Raw genomic sequence first — 7,634 nt, forward strand, 5'->3', positions numbered from 1 at the left:
GGAGAATAGTCACTACACCCGGATGTGTTCCGCCTCCTTTGCCTAATATAGGGCGAGCCAGACGTGGATCTCCTTGTTTCTCGACTCAATCGAAAGGTGTTGAGGTTCGTGACCAGGTCAAAAGATCCTTGGGCGGATGCGACAGACGCATTGGTGGCCCCATTGGCACAGTATCGGTTGATATATGCATTTCCCCTACTAAAACTGCTTCCTCGTCTGCTCCACAGAGCGGAATCCGAAGGAATCCTAATTGCCCCAGATTGGCCTTGGCGTCCTTGGTACGCCGACCTAAAACGCCTGGTGTTCCTTGGCGGCTGCCAATGCAGGAGGACCTTCTCTCGCAAAGGGTCCCATTCTTCATCCTGATTTACAGTCGCTGGCTTAAACGGCATGGCTGTTGAAAGCCAGTTGCTGAGAGACCGAGGCCTGGCGGATTTGGTTATTTCCACCATACTGAGGGCACGGAAGTCATCTTCTCGGAAGATTTACCATTGCACGTGGAAGGCCTACATCTCTATGTGTGAAAAGATGGGGTGGCATCTTCGCACATATTCTGTTTCTAGGATCCTGCTGTTTTTACAGTAGTGTGTAGATCAGAAACTTGCCTTAAGCACCATTAAGGGGCAGATTTCAGCTTTGGCTGTTTTATTTCACTGACCCTTGGCGTCCCACTCACTAGTGAGTACGTTTGTTCAAGGGGTTCGACATGTCACTCCTCTGGTTCGACCACCACTACCTCCGTGGGATTTGAACCTGGTGCTCTCGGTGCTTCAGAAACCTCCTTTTGAGAATATCCGAGAAATTCCTCTCTCAATTGACGCTCTCTCAAAAAGTTGCCTTTCTAGTGGCCATTACGTCTGTCAGATGGTTTTCTGAGTTGGTGGCTTTGTCTTGTTAGTCCCCCTACTTGGTGGTCTACCCTACAAAGGTGGTTTCAGCCTTTCATATTCATGTGGACATTGTACTTCCATCCTTGTGTCCTTGGCCGTCACATCCCAAGGAGGCTGCGTTACATTCCTTAGACGTGGTACGTTCTCTACGGGTGTATCTGTCTGCTACGGCTCTGTTTCGGAGGTCAGATTCACTGTTTATCGGTGTCTGGTCCAAAAAAAGGCCTAGCTGTCTCGTCGGCCACCATTTCTCGTCGGATCAGACAGATCTTGATTCAGGCTTACACCCTGAAAGGGCGGGCAACTTCTTTTCCTGTCACAGCGCATTCGACCGGGGCAATTGGTGTACTTCCTGGGCTTTCCGACATCAAGCGTCTGTCTGTCTCACAGGTGTGTTAAGGTGGCGACCTGGTCGTTCGTTCACACTTTCACTAAGTTTTACAAGGTTGATGTTAGTGCATCTTCGGATGCCTGCTTCGGCCGCAAAGTTTTGCAGGTGGCAGTTTAAGGTTGCAACTCCTCCGTTGAGGAGCTTAAGTGTGTTGGGGTGAAGTTTGGTTTTTGATTGTTGTTCCCACCCCTCGTTTCTGACGATGCTTGGGGACATCCCTATTATGGTCAAGATTATAAGAAAGCTGTGTCCATCCATGGACGAAAGAGAAAATAGGATTTTTGTTTGTACTGCTTTTTTGACGAACTGAGCTGCTCAGGGCAGGATGACGGATTATGACCAGAGGGACCGCCCCCCTGGCCGGGGCTGTTTCAGCTTTGCTAAAGTTTACATGTTTTAACCATTAACATGTTTGCGTAGTCCTCTCCTAATGGGTGGAACATAACCCTACAGTCAAGAGTATAAAGAAGCTGTGTCCGCCCATGGACATGGAGAAAAGGATTTTACGGTGAGTACAAAAATCCTATTTTTTACAGCTGTTACCAGAACAAGAGATGGGGATAACAGCTGTAAAAGAGCACTGTTTAAGTGTTTATGAGCTGAATTACCCTCACTTCATAGAGATTTTTTTTAATTTCCTGTTGGATCGCTAGGACAGAAAGTTAAAGGCAATCTCATTAATGTTACACATAGAGCAAAAAATTGGCTTTTTTTTTTTTGGGGGGGGGGAAAGAAAAGCGTTTATTCAATATAACGGTTCACTGTCTGTACAAGTGAGGTTTTATACTGTAGCGCACATTATCCTTCAAGATGGGGTCCCCAACTGGCATTTTCACTTTGAACCACTTAAGTCCTTTCCTGAGAATTGGCCGAGCGCTGGTCACGGACCAGCGAGTCAGATACCTGTTTAGCTGGAATTTCTCCCTGGGCACAACTCCCTCCGCAAGTTTGGGCCTGTGATTTGGGAAAAGACCCGCTCAATGGGCCATCTTGACACACGCCACAACTTTCTTGTGTTCCTCTGCACACAGACCCGTCACTTTGCGATCGGATGAACTGACTGAGGACAAGAACGTCCGTGTAGTCGAATTTATGTTTGAGGTTCCAGCGACAGATCGGACATTGACCGGAGGGGTTCGGAGGACACAATGATGGTTTCTCTTCTAGAATACGTCCTTCAAGCACCGTCATCTTCCCTTCCTTCTTCTCCACCAAGTCCCGCAGGCCCCGGCTGGGCACCGCCGCTGGTCTCCATCCCTTCCGGCTCAGCAGCCCCAACCCGACCCGGAGGAGCCGGCTGACAGGTGACAGAAGCAAGCTGGGGGCCGCCATCTTCTCCGGAGATTGGCTTTTTAGCCCCTACATACGCCATCTATGATGAAATAAAAAAAAACAGTTTTGGTTATACATAACACTTTGAACGATATGTTATTTATCCACTATAGACCTGAAATGATTAGCATATTTGGTTCTCGGTAGCTAACATATTGGTTGCCTTGCACGAGTCATTAGGACATGCTTTTCAGTTGATCTTGAGTTCACTATTTTGTATAATAATAATATAATATAGTTTTTAATAAGTACTTTTCATTGATATAGTCACATGTGGTTTTTTTTTTTAATGTTCATGTTTTAGGAATACTAGAAGAGAAGCAGGCATATGTCAAGCAAAAAGACCACTTTCAGAAAACTAGCACACAGTTTATTTCTCATGGTCATTCTTCATCTCAGATAAGTGTTTCATGCCCTCTTTTACACAGACAGATCAATGGTACTTTTCACATTGACTCAAAGGAGGCAGATAAAACCCTGGTAACACAGAAGGAAATTCAACTTGATAAATTACCAATTGTTGTAAAAGGTCAAGATGTAAAAGAGAACACATCATCAGTTACTCAACTACTGTCGGTTAGTAAGGTAAATATAAATCATACCAATTTCAGAGGTATTTCTGAAGCACATAAGTGGCAAGATACTGGCATTAATGGACCAGATATACTGGAACAAGATGATGTTGACCCTCTATCCAGCTTTATTATCCTTAGGACTAAAAGATTATTAGATCAAGTTGGAGAGAAACAAACACAAAGTCATGCAGTGCAAGGTAAATGTTCATATTTTGCTTTATGGTTATGTTGAAGTCTCTTGCTTTCAGATTGCCCTTTCTCACACTGTTTTTGGCAACTTACTCACCAATATTTCTATGATGTTTCATGCTTACTAGTACTGGAGTGAAGAGTTGAAAAGCTCTTTTGGTTCAGGCTAATAGAGAAAAAATGAGCACCACACCATGTAATCTTGCTGTGAGTGACTCATGTCCTAGAACAGGGATATGCAATTAGCGGACCTCCAGCTGTTGCCAAACTACAAGTCCCATCATGCCTCTGCCTCTGGGTGTCATGCTTGATGCTGTCAGAGTCTCGCTATGCCTCATGGGACTTGTAGTTTGGCAACAGCTGGAGGTCCGCTAATTGCATATCCCTGTCCTAGAAGCTCGGTCTTTAGCAAGGGCCATTGCATTATGAATCAGTTTTTTCTGTACCATAGTTTTACTCATACTGAGCTTCAAGATGCCAGGCTGAAGTTGTTAGTGACACTGCAATTAAGTATTTTAATTAACTGTGATAGGCTGCTGATTATCTATTAAAGTGATAACAATCTGTTCTTTGGGGTATGCTACTTTTATGACAACAAACGCCTCACAAGTAATTATGGGTAGTGCAGAAGTAGTTATGCGCACTTTTATTGTGTTTTAGAAACCACTGTATCATTGGCTTAAAATTGTATCAAGGTCAGTGATATATCTTGCAAGGAACTTTACCTCATATACATACTAGAACTTATCTGCCTTTACTGTAAATGACATGGTCAGTTCCAGTGTTTCAATAAAGATACACTGCACACTAAGCTGCCTTTATAGTAAACCTTGCTGAAATGCAGTAAGCCAAAGGGGTGTTCTGAGGTTGCTGGGTTGCCTGTAAACTGAAGTCAAAATGTGTGCACTTCTGAGAACATAGGGATGTTTAGATTTATTAAAACTGGAGAGTGCAAAATATTGTGCTGCTCTGCATAGAAACCAATGAGCTTCCATCTTTTTTTTCAAAGCTTAATTGAAAAAGCTGAAGTTAGAAGCTGATTGGCTACCATGCAGAGCTGCACCAGATTTTGCACTCCCCAGTTTTAGTAAATCTACCCCATAGTGTACCTATTACACCTAAACCATTAAATGAAGAAACTGGAGAGTTACTAATTTTAAATAATACCAAAGCCCTTCAATGGGAGAGGTCACTGCAAAAAAATAAACATATAGGGCCAGATCCACAGCCAGGCGGCGCAACTTAACTTTTCCCATTTAAGTTACACCGCCGCAAATTTCCCAAGTTAGTGCCCGATCCACAAAGCACTTACCTGGAAATTTGCAGCGGTGTAACTTAAATCCGTCCGGCGCAAGGCGGGCCCAATCGAATGGGGCGAGTCCCATTTAAATTAGGCGCGCTCCCGCACCGGACGTACTGCGCATGCTCCGTCAGGTAAATTACCCGACGTGCATTGCGCTAACTGACGTCGCTCCGACGTCATTTGCTTAGACGTTAACGTAAATGGCGTCCAGCGCCATTCACGGACATCTTTCGCAAACAACGTGGAGTAGAATTGCATCCTTAAGATCCGACAGTGTAATTCAATTACACCTGTCGGATCTTCTGCCTATCTATGCGAAACTGATTCTGTGGATCAGTCGCATAGATAGAAACAGAGATACGACGGCGTATCAGTAGATACGCCGTTGTATCTCGTTTGAGGATCTGGCCCATAATACCCACTACTATACCTAGTATAGACACTAGTATAGGTCAAAAGGTGTTGCTATTAGTGAGCTCAAATGGAAAAAAATGCATTATACATTTTTATTGATTCAGGCAATATACAAATTCAAAAATCAACCTACAAAAGTACCTAATACTATTTAATACTCATTTAAAATGGACAGCGTTGTTAAAGATACTTGGACAGAAGTCCAAAGTGTCACTATGACTTCATGCGCTAATGGTAATCCTACTTCTATCAAATGCCATTAAGGCCGATTTATCAAATACTAATTGCCACAGGGGCGCAATTCCTAATGTGAGTCAATGTATTTTTTTTTTTAAGTCACTAATATATAGGTGTCTATACTAGGTTTAGCAATGGGTACAAATTACAGGAGCAGGATTGTGAGGACTGCAGTAAATGTTTTTCTTGCCAGTTTGACAAGAGATAAATTAGAAACAATAACTTGCCTTAATTATATAAATGTATTTCTGCTGTAAAGTCAGTGATGCAGAAAACGGAAAACCAGAACACAGTGAAAGCCATGGTTTATCTTCTGACATTATCAGTCCTCAAGAGCACACAGAAGAAACTAAACACCAGATGCTAACTGTTCATTTTACAGTTTCAGGTATTATTCTACATTATTAGACATTTTATAGTAAAGAAATTCTAAAGTTTCTAAATGTATAGAATTATAAGAGCTGATTTTATTATAAGCGTATAGTGTTTTTACTGTACGAAGTGAAAATGTACTTTGCAAAGAATACATGATCATGTGAAAGGCAAATAAAAAACAGACACTGTTCAAAAATTTTTTGTTTTGTGTAATAGCTGCCTGAACTTTTTCCGATAAAACTGTTTGTTTATAAACTCACCGTACCATCTGTAAAACTTCCTGGAAATTCAAACTATGAACAAGTATTGCAGAACAATAATAGGCTGATTTTAACTGTGAAATGTTTTACAGAATTTTCAATAAAACTTTATGAAACAAAAGAAAACTGGATTTTTGCTTGCAGATGATTGATTATAGGCAGCACAGCTCCACCTAATTCACTAACCTAAGCCAAAATTGGCTTTGCAAGGTGAACATGCTCTCCACCTTCAACCCCATTATCTTATAAGCACTGTACACACAATCAGAAAAATCGTACAAAAAATACCGCTTTCAAATCGATCGTGCGATAATCTGATCGTTTGTACACAGCTTTTGGCCGAAATTATCTGAAGGGACAAACACGAAAACTTTTCTGGTACGATACCAGATCGTCCAATTTTCGATTTAATCAGTACAGTTTTCGTCCGAAAATACAATACATCACTTCACAATTTTTATTCTATCATATCAGAATTGTTGTACTTTAGTAAACTCTTAGTTTTTGATATGAAGATTAGCATGCAAATAAAACACACTATCGTTTGTCCGATAATCTCATCATGTGTACTAGGCTTAAGTCAAAGTTATATTCAATATAACAGATTGTACAGTAGGTGTCTCCACCTTTTAATTTAGGATAATTCAAAGCATACATTTCCTCCCCCCCTCCCCTAAAAAAAACAATTATTAAGTCCTACCCCCCTCTCTCTCCCCCCCCCCTTCCCCCGTCTGTCCATCCTGGACTTAATCCTTCCTATCTCAACCCCCTCCCTAGTTTCCCCAGTATCTTATCCCTTTAACCCTCCATCATCAACACATATTCTCGTGATTTTTTTAAACTCCGCCCACTTCTCCCATATATGATTGTGTGCTTCTAGAGAGTCTTCCATTCTGTGTATTGTTTCTTCTATTGAGCTCAGCCAATCCATTGTTAATGCCCATTCCTTCATAGTAGGAGCTTCCGGAGTTCACCATAGTCTTGGGATCAGACTTTTAGCGGCGTTCAGAAGGTGGGGGACCAAGGTGTTCCTATATTGTGTAAAGTGAAATTCCGCGCCTAACTATAGATAAAAATATATAAATATTTATAAGTGTATATAAATAAATTATAAGCTGCTCCTCAATAACACAAGTGATATGTGGACATGATAGAATATAAATAGAGGGCGCTAGGCCCATACAAAATAAGTATAGTGCCGTGAAAAAGTATCTGTTTAGCAATGAAATTGCAACATAGATAACAAAAATAGTATATAAATAAGTCCCAACAGTTGCAGTCGGAGCTGCACTTGAAACCACACACAGTGAATTCAAATATGATCAAAAAATAAAAATAAAATAAAACAGTGAACAAAGTCCAATTGTATTGATACAGTAGTTCTGTGAAAGAAGAAATGCCACCACCGCTTCTGTATAATTTTCAATTCCACCCAAGGTGCTTTAGATAAAGTTTGCTCTTACCAGAGCTCGTTGACCCCTTTAATGAAAAAGATGGTCAACTAAGCTTATGCAGGATTGTGCCTGCAACACATGGAGATACGGACAGACCACTTTGCAGATTCAGGAACCTCACACGGGATTGTATGCAAAAGAAGAGAGGCCAGGAAGCCAAATAGCGTGATACCGTTTAATTTAAAATTTTAAAATATACATAAAAAACAGCCAA

General features: G+C 41.4%; 1 pseudogene; it reads right to left on the reverse strand.

Annotated features, from left to right (window-relative positions):
• Nucleotides 1-2,006: 2,006 nt before the first annotated feature.
• LOC120946735 lies at nt 2,007-2,630 on the reverse strand (annotated as a pseudogene).
• Between the last annotated feature and the right edge of the window lie 5,004 nt (nt 2,631-7,634).

Source organism: Rana temporaria, chromosome 1, assembly GCF_905171775.1.
Source record: "Rana temporaria chromosome 1, aRanTem1.1, whole genome shotgun sequence".
NCBI classification, from domain to species: domain Eukaryota; kingdom Metazoa; phylum Chordata; class Amphibia; order Anura; family Ranidae; genus Rana; species Rana temporaria.